Source organism: Felis catus, chromosome B3, assembly GCF_018350175.1.
Source record: "Felis catus isolate Fca126 chromosome B3, F.catus_Fca126_mat1.0, whole genome shotgun sequence".
Taxonomy (NCBI): domain Eukaryota; kingdom Metazoa; phylum Chordata; class Mammalia; order Carnivora; family Felidae; genus Felis; species Felis catus.
The window spans coordinates 79,304,057-79,321,154 of NC_058373.1; the positions used below are offsets into that span (position 1 = coordinate 79,304,057).

Consider the following 17,098-nt stretch of genomic DNA (forward strand, 5'->3'; position numbering starts at 1 on the left):
CACTCTTGAAGAGCTCAAGATAATATGAGTAAAAATATCACATTTGTTTCAGTTTTTTTTTTTCCTTTCCCTTTAACTGGGCCCAGCACTCCCTGTTTCTGGTAATTTGCTTTACCTATTTCTTAATGAAACTAAGCTTTTCATTATTGTATTAAGGCATTTATGCTTGTATTGTCTAAGTGACACCTGTTTTCAAAATACTTAGGAATATTAATTAGCTTGTTTTTCAGCACAAAAGATAAAATTATGTTTTAAAAATGTAATTACCTTTTATCAGTTGTAGCAATAAGATTTATTTTACATATTTGTCTTAACAACAATATACAAACAAATGCTAGACACAAACTATGTGTGATTTTTTTTTTTGGTCGATAAAATATTTTTAGGATCTCAGTATTTTGGAGAAGTGAGTTACTCATGCTTAACATTTAAAAGTACATACTACTTTCCATCTGACAGAGACACCTGAAAAAAGAACAGCCAATTTCCTAGAGCAGAATTAATACAAAATAAAAACTTCAGAGACTTTTTTTCCCTTTAAATTTTTATTAATTAATTATTCTTAGTTTGCTTTTGGGAATTGGAAATGCTTTCAGTGTTTTCCAATGGAGAAAAATTTACTGAGTCAATCCATAAATGCCCTCTTGTGACAGTCTCCAAAAATGCAACTGCCTTTTCCCCCATTTGTTTTGCTTTGTTTCTCCAAAATAATTTATTATGTCCAAACTGTAACAGATTCCTTAAAAAAAATCATGTTTCATATTTTATCTGATAAAATTAACATCTCTTTTTTAATAAGCTATGTGATGTTTTGAAATTTAGGCAGAGAATCTTGTGACAATACTATTCCCCTGTGTAGGATAATTATTGGAAAGACCTAGGAAAGGTTCTAATTTTACCTTTACCTTATTTCACTTGGATGTGCATGGCGACGAAATTCTACATGTTGTGAAGAGAGCCTTTTTCAAGAAATTCTAGGTTCACAGCACCTTTCTCAATGTGATAGCTAAAAGATAAATACATTGATTAGTTTGAACCATTCTTTCGTAAATTATTGATGATATTAACCAATTACCTCAGTTATATTCGTTGGTCATGTTGGAGTTCCTGGAAGTAAATGTCACTATTCACATTTGAAAAGGAAACAATTAATTTCTTAGGCAGTTAAATGACATAGCCAGAGATAAAAGTAAGTGCATCACTAATGACCTGTAGGCCAACATGTGGCCCTTAGATATACTTGGACAGCCATTGGCTTTATATATACCTGTATTTAAAAGTCAGATGTTGGCAAATCTTTTCAAAGAGCAAGTCACATGTTTCTTTCTAAAACTTTGTTTTAGGCTAAGAATACCAAACTTTATTCTGGTTTTAAAACACAAAAAGAATATTGAAAAGTGTTTTCTTTCCAAGATTCAGCCTACAGCTTTCAATAAAGATATAATCATGAAATTTTCTTAATATACATAGAACTTTGAAATGAGCCAGACTTGTGTTTGAACAAGTTACTTGATTTTTTTAAAAATCCATCAGTTACTTCTTCTGAAAAATGGGAATATTAATAACCCACCTCATAGGATTTTACTGAGATTGACAAGAGATCGTGTATCTATACATTTCCTTGCCCTTAATAAAGGCTTAAAAATTATAGCCATTATTATTAGGGGAAAAAAGGCTTAAATTTGAAAGAAAATTTAAAACTCAAAAGAAACTCAAAAGAAAACATAATTTAACTTTATTTTGTGGCTAAGATGGCCACATATTAATAACTGCCAATTCCTTATCCTTCAAATTTAAAACTAATATAGTTATGCAATTGACTCTTGAACAACACAGTTTGAACTGCAAGGGTCCACTTACATGCAGATTTTTTTTAATAAATATCGTAGAGTACTATAAATGTATTGTCTCTTCCATATGATTTTCTCAATAATGTTTTCTTTTCTCTTGCTTACTTTATTGTAAGAAGAGTCTATAACACATATAACATATAAAATATGTGTTAATCAATTGCTTACTTTATCAGAGAGACTTCTGGTCAACAGTAGACTATTAGTAATCAAAAGTTATACACAGATTTTCTACTGCTCAGGGGGCTGGCACCCCATCCTACATGCTGTTCTAGGGTAAACTGTATATGGCATACTTAATGTTCATAGCAGATGAGAATGATAGAAAATTTAATGATGTGAATCTTGTCTATGCTCTCATTGTTAACACAAATAATTTGTTTAAATTAAGTTCTCTTGATGGTAAAACCTGGTAAGTAGCCGAAATCCATATTTTTTTCCTAAAGCTGATACAATCCTAAACTTACAAAGTCTTACCATCACCAATTGGGGGGGCGGAGAGGGTGAAAGGCAGGTAGAGGATTTAAGTCAGTGATCTATGATGGAATTCAGAGGCATTCTGGACAAAGGAATATCAGAGGAGAAAGGAGGGAACAAGGATGCTATCTTTCTTACTTCCAGGACAGAAACCTTTGGAACAATAGAACATGGGATTCTGCACTGTTTTGGAAATAGACAACATATTTGGCACAGCTACCAATGCAATGTGATTTTCTATTTGGGGATCCCTTGCAAATAATCATATACTTTAATTTCACAATCATGTATGATTTCAAACCAAAGTGCAGGACAATGTGAGAAAATAACTCTCAGTTACATTTGAAAAAGTCCTCCATCCCAAGAGCAGCCTTTGACATCCTCATTTTCCTCACTTCCCATACACAATGTGCGGGCATACTTGAAAATTTTACTTCCTAAATACATGTTGAATCTTCCCACTCCTCTCCACCTTTACCATACCTCTTTACTTGGAGATCCCATCATCTTTCATCTGGGTTACTACAATAGCCCCCAAATCATTATTCCTGAATCCATTCTGTTTCCCCATTACCACCCTCGACCCCCCTCACCCAAACACAGACTCTGAATTCTGTTTCCAAATCACACAATCAGGGTGATTTCTGATAGCACAAATATGATTTAATAACACATTAGTTTGGAACTTTTGACCATTTTATATGACTCAGAGGATAAATGAGTCATAGCCCAATCCTAATGTTGCTTAAAGCCCCTGCCTGACCTTCCATGTCTACTTTTCCAATCTTGTGTCTAATCATTCTTCTCGGCAAATTCTGGAACACATTGGCCTTTGTCTAGTCCCACAAATACATTAAATGCTTTCCTGTTTTAGGTTTCTTCTGCATATATTTTTCTTCTACCACCTCTTGGCTAACTCCTGTCTCCTCATCTTCTGATCCCAACTTAAACATCACTTCCACAGAGAAATTTTGCTACCCCCAGGACAAGTAAAACATATTTGTTATAAATCAATACACTCCTAGAGCACCTGGCTGGCTAGTCAGTGTAGCCTCAACATTGGGCATGGAGGCTTCTTGAAAAAATAAATAAATAAAAACAAACCAACACACTTCTGTCTTTGTTCATTTCCTCCCAATTACTACAGTTTATACTTAAATGATTATTTGATGGTGCATTCATTAGTACTGCCTATTGGCCGCATTAGACTTTAAACTCCAAAAGACTATGTCTCTTTGCTCACTACTGTAATTCCAGGGCCATGTAACAGTACATGACACACAATTGGTGCTCAATAATTATTTGCTGAATACATATAATTGCCGGTTTTACTCTCTACTGTGTTTACTCTTTCTTCAAGACAGATAGGTGTCCTATGCAATATCCTCAGTCTCCTTTCTCTTCCCAATTCCACACTGACCAGTTATACTTGCCAAACAACTAAACTGCCTCAATCCATTGGTGCCACCTGTTGGCTCTTCCGTGCCTCATGCCTTCTCTCTCTCATGCCGGCTCCTTCCTCCTATGAAGAGAACCTGGCCCCTGATGCATTCTCCTTGCCCCCTCGCCCCCATCCTCTCTCTAATTTTATTTATTTTTTAAAAATTTTTTTGATGTTTATTTTTTGAGAGAGAAAGACAGAGTGAGTGGGGAAGGGGCAGAGAGAGAAGGAGACACAGAATCCAAAGCAGGTTCCAGGCTCTGAACTGTCAGCACAGAGCTGGATGCGGCACTCGAACTCATGGATGGTGAGAGCATCACCTGACCAAAGTCTGACGCTTAACCGAATGAGCCACCCAGGTGCCCCTCCTTCTCTCCAATTTTAAACATATAATCAAACTTTCCTTCAGTCAATCTCCTTCTCACATGTACACACACACCTTCTAAATTTCCAGTCTTTACCTATTTCAACTTCTGTTCACTCATTCAGAAAAATTTCAGTGCTTCCTCCTTGGCCACCCCTTCTCCACTGTCTCCTCTCCAATTCTCCCTCTTTCTACTTCTCTTCCTCTCTTTCTCACCTTTTTCCTCTTCCTTCTTCATTTTGATATTATATATGTAGAAAAGTATAAAGTTCCAGAAACCTACTTTCCAAATTTTAACTTGCAATTATTTGTGAGATAGAATTTTCCAAAAGGCCCGTGGCTTACAAAACCAAGGTGGTATAGATTTGACAAAGTACCTTGACAAAGCCCAAAATTCTAGAATTTCTTTTGGTAATACTGAGTTCTGCATCTGTTTTAGGGATAAACTTAGAAAATAAATTCAGCAAACTTAACCTCAATTACTCTGTTATTAAGTAACAATTGACTTGTATATATATAATATTATATTCAGTAAAATAATTTATTGTGGCTTTAATAACAGAAAAATAAAATAAACATGGCCTTGTTTGTCTTAAAAGCCATGGAAAATGTTTGTTTTACATTTTCCATATAGATTTATTTACTTCCTCACCCCAACCATCTTGTATTTAACACTGCAAATTTATGATTCTAATTTTTTTTAATTAGTTATATCTAGAAATAATCTAAACAGGCAGAAAGCTTTGAATACTGAGTAGAACTTAAATTATAATCTTGACTAAATAATTTAATCTTTTTGGAATTACATATGGAAGTCAGTAAGTTGGATGCTCAACTGAATGGAAACTTTCCTATGTAAGGAGATATTCTACAATACATTGAGGAACGTTGAGAATAAAATATGTATAAAAGACTTCTTAAATGTCAGAGTTAACTTTATGAAAATTATTTGGTATGAGTACTGATTACCTGCCTATTCTAGAATGAGACATTATGACTTTCTGTATTTCTTCAAAACTAAACTATACAGTCAATTGGATATTATGTAACTTTTACACAGGCTGGGGGTGCCTGGCTAGCCCAGTAATTGAGAATGCAACTCTTGATCTTGGAGTTGTGAGTTAAAGCCCCACAATGAGTGTAGAGCCTACTTAAAAATTTACAGGGGCACCTGGGTGGCTCAGTCAGTTAAATGCCTGACTCTTGATTTCAGCTCGGGTTGTGATCTCATGGTTCATGAGTTCAAGCCCCACATTGGGCTATGTGCTGACAGCGTGGAGACTGCTTGGGATTCTCTCTTTCTGCCCCTCCCCTGAACTTGCTCTCTGTCTCTCTCAAAACAAAAATAAACATTTCAACCATCCGAAACAAATTTACATAAGCTGACAGTTCACTAAAGCAATTATGGCTAAAATTACTTACACCTCTAGTGTGTGAAAACCAAGGGAATAATATTTTGCCTGAGTTTACCTTACGAAGTTAGTTATCTCTATAAGTTTAATAAATATTTTAACACAAGGTACAATATCATCTTTACAAGTAAGGACAAACTCACCTATCATAGGATTTGTGTTCTAGGCATCACTTAGTGAGCAATAGTGGTATGAAGAATACACAGATAAAGAGGACAAAATTGCCACCCTCTGGGAGCATGAGTGAACTGAGCAGGAAAACAGGAGATCTAACAGGAGATCAGACAAACAGGACATGTAGAACAAAAATTGGTCATTTTACAAACATTAATCTTGCACAAATCAAAGAACCCACCTTGCAAGGGATTACGTGGAACTCTTTAGTCAGGCCATGGGGTTAGCATTCCTTGTATGCCAAATCTGAAATCATTATTTATTGCTTTGAGTAGTATCATTATATTCTTTTAAAAGTTTCTCACCATGAATGTTACATAAAGTGGAATTCAGGAAAAAAAATGTATATTTCCCTTACTGACGAACAAATGAGAAATTATTATTATGGTAAAAATTCTGCAAATAGCATTTGCTATTAAAGATGGAAATGTCTAGTTCTGATCTGAGTGTTCCGTGTGTACTGTTTATGAAACATTCTTTGATTTTATCAAAATAGAGTATAATTTATAGGGATATAGGTTTTTATAAAGTGTTTTTTATATGTGCCTAAATTTTATTATCTATGGAAAAATCCAAATTTGAAAAAAAATTCAAATTTGATAATGTGTACTTTTCTTTAGTATGTTTTCCCCCCTGTAGAAGTCTTTCTTTTTGAGGCAAAGTTTTTTTTTCCCTGTATTTAAGAGTAAAAAGCAAAACAAACAAAAGAAAACCCAGTTGTATTGGCTAGAACAGAGAATCCCATAAGGAAAAAGTCCAGTCTTCAGATATGATTATGGCTTCATATTGCACTGCTAGGAAGCTGGGCTTCTTATCAATTTGATGAAAAATTAAAAAAGAAGACAAAACTCAAGAAAACATGTGGTGTACGTTTGAATAATATTAGCATCAACTTAGGAAAATTTCTATCTCTAACATGTTCTTTTTAGGTCAGTTTGAAATATATGAAAGAACTGCTACCCAGTACTGTAATATTTCTAAATAAAGTTATTTTATGCACTAATTATATCATATAAGCATGGGTCACATGTGCTGTACTATGTTCTCGTGTATTATATGACTTAAGCCTAGAAAACAATTTCCCAGGACTAGATTTTTTAGTGCACCCTAATCATGGGAATAGTTAGAAATAAGCTAGTGATCACCAATTGTTTGTGTATTAGTTACTGGAAAAATATAAAATAATATTACATATATCTTCTAAAACATTAGAGCATGTATTTTATATCTTCCTCACTTACTTAAGAAATATTCTATAGGTAGTAGATAATAAAGAAGAAAAACTGAGAACAGAAATCCGAATTTTCCCAGAAAAGAACATGGCCCAAATCATGTCATTATCCTTATAGTGACATATTTCTGCCTCTATCCCCCTAATGCATTAGGCCAAATTTTTTTCTGTATTCAACTATTTGAAGTTTATTATTTGTATCGTATTACATATTTTGTGTCAAATGAATAATGACAGTAACAAATTGTATGTCAGTTTAAAATACCTTTGATAACTATTAAAATTTGCATTCTTATTTTACAACTATTTTAATATATGGTAAATGATTTGAGAGATCATTTAATTCTGTCCCTCCTTTCCACCACTTAGAAAACGTACAGTGAATTCAATTGGACTGAAACATTACCTCATAAAAAAGGAACTCCAAAAGCCAAGCCTGATGAGTTACTGCTAAATTTTAAATCCTTACTTTTATCACTTTTATAATCAAAATGCTCCACCAGTAAGATTTGAATACCATAAACTTAGTGAGTATGTGACTAGAACGTTGGTATGAATGCAAGTATACTTATATATTATATGTCCATTCATTTATTCAACAGGTATTTACAAAGTATTTATTATTCAACATGTGCCATTTTAAAAATATTTTAATGTTGGTTTTTTTAATATATTTACTCTATGCCCCTTTATAGTTCTTAAATAAGTACTTAAACAGTTCAAAAATATCTATTTTTACTTCATATGTATTGTTTATATTTCATATACATTTCAAAATAGTGACTATAATAGGTATCGTTTATAAAGAATATTTTTATAATGCTGTGGGTAAGCAGTTATGAAGCACCATAATAATTTAATATTATCAGAGTTGAACTCCTTAGACTCAAATATGTTAAGAAATACATACATAAAGCTGACCTCGAATGTAGTTGGCCTTCATGATTGTCATTCTCGATTCCTCATATTCCTGTATGGAAATAAAACAAACACAACTGATGGCATCAGTGAGTAAAAGACAGTTAACCTGATTACAAGGTATAATATATCTAAACATAATAAATCATTTTGGGGGGGGGGGATGTTTATTTTATCTTTTATTTGTTGTCATGTAGGTACAACAATAGTTTTCTTTGCTCTTGAGAATAAATGCGGATTTTGGAAACCATCATGAGAAAATAATAAGAGGTTTCACTAGGGTAATATTAGATATAAAATATGGGGCTTTATTTATCAAAAGAAAATAAAAAATACATTAAATAGCATAAAATATATGCATAAATATCTATCTATATATATATAAATTTATATGTGTATATTTTCCAGTTTCCAGTTTTGTTTTCTATCCTTACATTAATTAATGCATTAGTTAATTGGGGGATGAATAACAATAAACTGTTAAAATCAAAAAGATTTAAAATTTGAGGTGTTATATACCACGAGATAATTTTTTTATTTAAGCAAAGTCCTAGTAATATGTATCATATTATTATAGTACGTCTAATCAGTGAGTCTTATTATAAAGCTACCCATAATTTAGTGCACTTAAAGCATAAATATGGTGCCATTTAACTGCTGACAAACCAGTTTTATTGATAGAAATAGGTCGAGTTGAAAGAAGGATCTTGAAAAGTTTACAGCTTATTTTTTCAAGCACCACAAACTAATAAGTAAAAACATATGAATTAGAGAAAATACTTCATTAAGTTACTTTTATTGGGTGAGTCAATGTGATATGATTACATTTCAGAGACATTTAATTCCCTATCATATAAAATCACATTGATGTTTGGTTATATTTTCTCTTCTGGTGATGTAGCCATTCAAAGTATTTTACCCATATCAAAGCAGAGATATTATGAAGTTAAAACTAAAGTCATTTTCATCAAAGCTAATCATAAATTTTATTTTCTTAAGTGTTTCCCAGAGTAATCGCATTGCAGGTCTGTAAAGAAGACTCTTAAAAGTACTCTTGGGTCTTGGGTTCTAATTGGAAAGAATCCCATCCAAGTTGGGAGCACTGCGGTGAATATAGTGAGGAGAGAAAAAACAAAAACACCCACATTTGGTTCACGAAGCTTGGATGAACCCATTGAATGCCAATACTTCAGCAAGGTATTTCTTAATGTTGAAAGTATAATTGGCCATTCATTACTTGGATGGCCGGCTCTGCAGTGCTTTGCACTCATTTGTATAACTCACGTAAATGTATCAACGCTTCCTTTGAAATGACATAAAACTTGAATCGCTACATAAACTGGTAAATGATAGTCGCTCGCTATCCTGTACACGCGTCCCTTTTTATTGGTTAAAGAAGGTAGGTGAACATCACAGATGCAAAATGTTTGTTGTTAAGAATGTGTGTTTACAGGTGTGGAATACCCTAAGGATGGGTAGAACTGATATCCTGCTGCAGGTGCAGACTTTAATAAACAGGAACTTGTCTTTCCCCTAATCACTTCTCTCCTTTATCATGCTTTCGGATTATCTCAATTCACATTAAGTATCACTTGTGCATAAAGCATATACAGTGTACTATATTTATTTAGATATACATGTGACTAGATTTTCTGTGAATAAAACCCAAAATGCATTCACATGAGAAAATGGAGTGGTTTAATTTAAATATTTTAGGAGTGCTAGAATACTAATAAACATCTGGAAGAACAGATAAAACTAGATAAATGTTTAGTCTTGTTATGAGTAACACACTAGCATACGATTAGGTTTATAATGGTTGTAATTTAACAAAACTGTTGTATGAAATATTTTGTTTAGCATTCATTAAAAACTGTTAATGCACTTGTGTCTTCCATGGACTAAATTTTTTGCAGCAGACGCACGTTATTAGTATAATACAAATATGCTAAAAAGCAAACAGTTTGGTGTTAAAATGTTTTAAGTAGGATTGTGAAGAGGAATTTTACACCAATCTTTATTTTTTTTCATTTTTACAGGGAAAATTTTACCACAAATTCCATATTTTAATGATATTATACCAACGCTATTTTTTAAACTCATTTTGTCACTGTTTTGTAACAGAAACACTGTAAATATTATAGATGTGGTAAACTATTATACTTGTTTTCTTATAAATGAAATGATCTGTGCCAACACTGACAAAATGAATTAATGTGTTACTAAGGCAACAGCCACATTACATGCTTTCTCTTTCACAGTAGGCAGTAGAGCATATGGTTTTCTCTTAATGGAACGCTAGCTTCTCATTAACATACCAGTAGCAGTGTCAGAACTTACAAACCAGCATAACAGGGAGATGGAAAAACTTATAAATTAGACCCTTTCAGTACTATTGAGAAGGAAATGACTGATGTTCTAAGGTACAATATTTAGCTAATACTGTGCCCTTTTCTGCACCTTCTCTCCATAAAAAAAAAAACTTTTTTCTTATAATAAATATAAATATAAATATTGAAGTGCAAGTAATTTTTACCCTGCTTCTAAAAGTGATTGGCACTCTGATTTTGATAACTCTTCTTAAAAATATTTCCTTGCCTGCTCACAGTATGTTTTCAACAGCTGTATTTTCATCATCCTGTTTCAATACAGTAGAGCAGTTGAAATGTAAAGCTAATTTTCATGTCTTCCTAAAAGAGGGAATCTACCAGGTAAACAAAAAAATAAGAATGAGAAGGAGACCTTTTCTGGAGCAAAAGATGACCATTCGAAGAACAGAAGTGGAGCCGCCAAGAGGTTATGCTTGGTAGTGAAGGAAGAGAAAAATTATTTTATTTAGTCCTCATTTCACTGTGTTGTTTAAACCACATTTAGCTGTCTCGTACTAATTATGGTGATTTGAATTTTTCATCCGTTTTTTTTTTCTTTATTTCGAGATCCTTCTCACTGAGAAGTCAGCTGTATTTGTAGAAGGAATATATCAATGTCAAGTCTTGAGACACATTTTAAAATTTAAACCTATACATATGGCATAGAAATTATACTTACATATGGATAATCATGACACGACCTCATATTCCAGGAATTCCATACAATGAAGTTGGTTTTGTCATTTATATATAGATTCTTTAATTTCATAATATTTACCTATGATTAGATGGTTGAGTGCTATTAAAAAGTGAAATATCAAGCCATGCAAAAGCAGCCTGTGTATTCCGGGTCATTGTAGAGTAATTGCCAGGAAGAAAGTAGATGTATTAATCCTCTGATAACCAAACCTCTGGGGAGATAACTAAGTGGACTGAGGATTCTTTCCAAAGACTTTAATGCCTACACTAGTTCAATTCACTGAGTGGAAAATTTTACTCCTAAGAGTCTACCCATTTAGTAGCTTTTTCCTGCAATATTGTTAGAGATGGATTTCTGAAACCCGCAGATCATGATGAATGAGAATCTACCCATTTCATAGCTTTTTTCTGCGATATTGTTGGAGATGGATTTCTTAAATCTGCAGATCATGATGAATGAGAAGCACCTCTTTTAAAAGAATAAGCCAGGAATATATTGATAATACCAATACTTTTTAAATCTTACCCATGAAGATATAAACAAACTTTCTAACCATTATTATTCTGAATAAATAATCCACCGATATATGTAGCCTTTTTAAATTACTTTTTTTCTCTCTGGTGGAAATGAACATTTTACTAAACTTTGATAATTACCCAAAGTTAGAATATTTGTGACTTAGCTCATTTTCTACAAATGCCCGAAGAATGGCCCAAAGGGCCAGGGATCAATAGTATAATTACTATAATAAATAGGTATCCAAGTAATGTTGTTCCCAGAGATCATCAGCCTGGTCTTCAAAAGTGAATCCCAGCATTTAACATTTCCGAACTTATTTGTTTTCCTTTTATAAAGAGAAAGATACAAAGTGTATTTACATAAAGACTTTTCTTTTTCTCATCCACCACAAGACATGATAATGTGTTTATTTCAGAATCATCCTCTTTTTCCCTCTGCCTCAAAATTTGGCATCAACATGATTGCAAAAGCTTTGGAAACTAAGTTAATAACTATTATTGATTCAGGCCCAATGTTATTAAAGCAAACTATTAACGTAAGGGTGTTTCCATACTTTCTGAGTAGCGAGCAGCCAGGTAACTGTGGCCCACGCTGCAGACTTAATCTTTGCGTCAAAGGATGTGGATTTTTCCATTTGGTAAGCAAACTATTATTTTCCACTTTACCAGAATCCAAGAGAGCCACTGGGAATAACTGGCTGTTTGGCATATCCCTCTCTGAAGTATAGATCATTTCTCTGTAACCCTAACAAAGGTGTGTGAAAAGTCGCTGCTTCTCCGTGTGTTTTTCAACACCATGGAATCAGGAACATCTATGCATACAGGTGTTAAAAGAAGCTTCCACCTCATGTCTAGCATTAAAACTTAAACTGATGGTTGTTATTCAGCTGAAGACAGTATCAGTATAAAGTGTCACCGATCTGGTCACTATCTCTGGGAGGCTGCCAGAGCTCTTATGTTGGCTTCATGGTGTCGTCTGTGAAGGAAGCCAATTAAGATCACAAGATAGTGGCTGGTAATAATAAACTTCTAACGATGTTCCTGACTGAAAAGAGGTAATTAAAATGTGTATATGGATGACCCCGGCTTCTGTCAGCTCAGTGTAGCTGTTACACTGACAATGTCCATGTTTTGTTTAGGAAAAAAAAAAAAGAGTTAGTGTTGTCTGACAACAATAAAGTAAGCAATTTAATAATATAGAAAGGATTGCCTTGGAAATGCACACCAGTTTCAATTTTGTCACATCCTTGATAGAATTCAGTTCACTGCTATCTCTTGACTGGATATTTTGTTGTTTTGGTTACTGACTCTGTAACATCTCCTCCCTCTCTCCATCTTTCCTGTCTGCATGCTACACTCCCAGCCCCCCACCCCTACCCCCATAGGAGTTTTCGGTTGTTGTCGCACTAGGACTAGGTCTTACCTTCTTCAGGTGCTTCTTGAAATCAAAGACCGTGTTTTGAAAAGAAAGACAATTAATTAGATAGCAAAGGAAGCCGGTCCTCTTATCACTCGATCTGGTCATGGACATAAGTGCTTCACACTTTTTCCATTGCCTAACCCTGCAGCGCAAAGCTTTCCTGTACACCTGCTCAGCTCAGCTCATCAATTTTCTGTGAGCCAGTTAAGTTCCTTTAAGCCTGTCCACTGAGAGGTGGTGATAGCTCTCTGAGAAAAAGAAGAGAAAGAGAAACAGAATGCTGCTCCAGGCCTTTATCTTGATCACACTGTTTGTTTTCGAATTGATGTCTGTAATGAAACAAAGAGGATTTAATCGTGTTAAACAAAAGCCTGTTGGTACCCAGAGGAAACTCATTTAACTCTTCTCCAAGCCTTAGAGTTTCAGGTTTCTCGTCTTCCTCTTTGCGGATCCACCAGGCTGAGTTTCTTACCTGGGGCTTAAAATTGTGAGGTGTGAAACTCTTCTTTTGTTTTGACAGGTGCTCTTTGCTAAACATCAGCCTAGCCTTGGTGGTGATAATACACAGAAGGGGGGAAAAACTTCAGAGACGCTAATGACTGCAGTTGCCCAACTTCTGCCTTAAACAGGTTTTATTAGCTTCCCTCCTTGGAGTTCTTTAGGATAAAGTGGGAAAACAAATTGGGCTGATGGGAAGTGAGTTGTGAAAAGAGAACCGCTAAGGAGAAGACCCGGGAACCATCCCCGTTTTGGAATCCCAAGAAGAAAATAAAAGCCTAGACTACTCTTGATGGAGGAGTTAGCTGGCAGAACTGACAGCATTAAGTGTTACCTGGTAGAAGAAACAGACTCCCAGGTGACGCCAGTGACTTGATATTTGGCTAAGCTGTCTCCAGACACGGTTCTCAGCCGTAGAATTCGAGAATAGTCGTCAGGTGGGTGGAAGACTCCAAACTGATTGTACCACCCTGATACCCAGAAAAAGGTCTCTCTGGGTGGAGAGAGAAAACTTGAGGCCAGCCCTCTTCACTGACTTGAACCATCACAATGTGCTCCTTTGCTGACCACGGCTTCACAGCGACTCCTAGATGGATTCCAGGATTTTTTTCTGCGTTTGTTTAAAGCACTAGTTTCCTCTACTCAATTCTACCTGTTTTTGCATTTCTCTATGTGCCTCCCAGTATCTTCTGAATCACTCTTTCCCTGACACAACTCTTGAAGAGTGGGAACTTTCCCCTTCTGCAGACACTGATAGATCTTCTGTGCTGACCAGGCACTCTGAGGGAAGGACAAGCTGAGGCACATTTCCAGATGGTGAAATAACATGGCAGTGTTGAGCTTTGTTATCAACCCAGAAAGTTCCACCACTACAAACTTAAGTAAAACAAACAAAAACCCTTCTCTTTTGGCTGTACGAAACCTCAGTTGTTGGTTGTTGTTGTTTTTTTTCTTCCATCTTTATTTAGACAGTGGTGAAATGTTCACAAAAAGTTCATAGAAAATTACTAGAGAGGTGATGTGGATTAGTGGTTAAAAGTGGACCCAGACCACCCAGGGTAAATTTGGATAAAGCTATGAATGCTTCAAGTTTCTCAGCTTTAAAATGTATATACTGTACAATAGCAACACGATGATATGGTTGGTGTAAGCATTTAATTAATTTCTATAAATGCTTGCCAGAGTCCTCAAGTGCTAGTTTGTGCTCAATAATTATTAACCACTGTTCCTTGCAACTGGATGGTCTTCTAGGGCAGGTTGTGAATCCACCAAGCTCCAGCTTTGTCAGGTGTGGTTCATCTTTCAAGCACCGGCCTCACTTGTTTCCAAGGCTTTGGCTGGAAGTCAGCTGCTTTTTTTAGGTAAAAGGGTGTGCCTCCAGGAACCATTCTGTTTCTCAGCCAGAAAATCACCTTGATTTCTTCCCAGACACCCTATCCCTAAAAATAGTCATGCTGCTTAGCCTTTCCCTCTTTTCACTCAAGGCCTTCAAGAGGATGGAATTATATATTTGATTTCAGTCTTTTTCTTGAGTAAGACCCAGCAGTAAGTGTACAAAGGAAGTAGATTGGTGCTGAATGTAGTTCCTGGTACCTCCTGTTACTGCTTTTTACACCTAAAGTTTCCATCTTAGAGAGAGGGTTGGTCTTGGATCCTGGGTAGTTTTTATACTCAAGTTTGACTCTTTGATTATAGTTCCTTTCAGAGTAATTATAAACTCATATATTTGGAGAAGATAAGAATTATTTGTTAGGAGACAGAGGCAGGTGAGAGGGCTTGAAGAACAGGCCAAAAACTTGGGTTGTTACCCTTTTCAGAGACCAGAAAATGATGGGCAAACTGCAGATCTGGCTGTTTCTGTAAATCAAATACCTGGAACTAAGCAAAAGGGTGAAGAAAGAAAAAGTGGTAACCCTGACATCTTCTAAAATGGGAACATACTCATCCTTTATAGATGCACATATCATCATCTTAACAAAATACCCTGTATTTACTTTAAAAATAACAGTTAACATAGGGCTCCTGCGTGGCTCAGTCGATTGAGTAACCGATTCTTGGTATCAGCTCAGGTTATGATTTCATGGTTCATGGGATCAAGTCCCATGAAGGGCTCTGTGCTAACCGCACAGAGCCTGCTTGGAATTCTCTCTCTCCCTCTCTCTGTGTCCCTCTCCTGCTCCCATGAGATCTCTCCCTCCATCTCTCTCTCAAACGAAATAAATAAACTTAAAAAAATAATAGTTAACACATAAATAGCAAGGGGGGACATTCAAACACCAATCGCCTAATTGGAATAATTCAACTTGAATAGGTCTGAAATTGAAATGGTCATTGTGTCAAGTATCTTTGATGCAGACTTCATGTTTAAGTTCTTCTCAATTAAACTCTAAAAGACAAAACAAAACAAAACAAAAAAAAACTAACTCCAGTGTCTTCTCTGTCAGTTGAAACAATCAAAAAGAGTATTTGTTTCATCAAATTCCCTTCTTTTTTTTTTTTAAGCTGGGAATAGGTATGGATCAGTCCATTTTATTCCCTTCAATGTAATCATGTTACCTTTTATAGCTGGAGGTTTATGGAGATTTATAGAGCACTTTCTTATAATAATGATTCAAGCTAGCTAGGTATTCACAAAATAAAGACTAATAAGGAAAATGTTCTTGCTGCTTTTTCCTCACCAAGTAAAAATTGTCTGACTCAAAAAGAGCAAGTCTTGTCTTTGGTTTTTCTCTTTTCTACTCTACACATCCAAATACAGTGAGCTCGCCTTGCATTTGAATGTACAGAGGGCTGTACAAGTTCACCTATGGCACACAAATTATTTTGTTAGGGTGCCATCTGCTGGTGTCAAACAACCAAAGACTTATTTTTCTTAAAGATTAATGGTAAGCTTCTAATAACACTAAAGACTTTGAAGTTATTTGATTCAAATAATGTTTTGTCTTTTCTCATTTATAATTACAGCATAGACTAATTTCAAATGGCTGTATGATGCATAATTCTTCAATGCTCCAACATAGTAATATAAAATGTCACTTTATTTTAAAGTTAGGAAAATGGAGGCACCAGGCATTGCCTTGACATACTGGTTCATGACCCGTTGGATTCAAATTTCATTTCTTAGTTACCATGGCTCCCCTGACTTTCAAAAAAGTTCTGTTCAAATTTCCCTCTTAGAAAAGCAATTTAAGTGCTCACTTCGGCAGCACATATACTAATACTAAAATTGGAACGATACGGAGATTAGCATGCCCCTGCACAAGGATGACATGAAAATTCGTGAAGCATTCCATATTAAAAAAAAAAAAGGAAAAGCAATCTATTGCTGTGTTTGTGCTTACATCAGTTTCAACACTTAATGTATTATTCACTAAATTTGTTCTCTGTGCTATGATATAAGGTATGGGACCAATCTGTTGCTTCTTAAAGCAAGCTTATCACCCTAGTCCCAATTATTTATATTCAATATCAGTGCAGTTCCCAAGTATTTTTCTTAACCTACCTTCTACTGGAGATGAGGAAAAACCACTACTCCCCCCATTTTTTAAAAATCTTTACCACTTACTATCTGTATGATTTTGAGTAAGGCATTTAACTTTCCTGTACCTCTTCTTTATTGGTAAACTTCAGATGAAAATAGTAGCTATCTGATAGAGGTATCTATCAGGTTATTGTGAGTGTTAAAGAAAATCATACCTAAAAAGTTCTGAGAACAGTGCCTGTAAT

At 34.9% G+C, this 17,098-nt stretch overlaps 1 long non-coding RNA gene and 1 other non-coding gene across 2 annotated transcripts; one reads left to right on the forward strand and one right to left on the reverse strand.

Annotated features, from left to right (window-relative positions):
• Positions 1-644: 644 nt before the first annotated feature.
• LOC109500789 lies at positions 645-15,430 on the reverse strand. Its single transcript, XR_006599478.1, has 6 exons — positions 13,707-15,430; positions 12,878-13,203; positions 10,610-10,669; positions 7,871-7,919; positions 5,688-5,813; positions 645-1,006 (listed from the first exon to the last, which is right to left on the reverse strand). It is a non-coding gene; the product is annotated as an uncharacterized LOC109500789 (long non-coding RNA).
• Positions 15,431-16,562: 1,132 nt separating this feature from the next.
• On the forward strand, positions 16,563-16,671 carry LOC111561069. The gene has a single exon (XR_002743437.1). It is a non-coding gene; the product is annotated as a U6 spliceosomal RNA (small nuclear RNA).
• Positions 16,672-17,098: the final 427 nt, after the last annotated feature.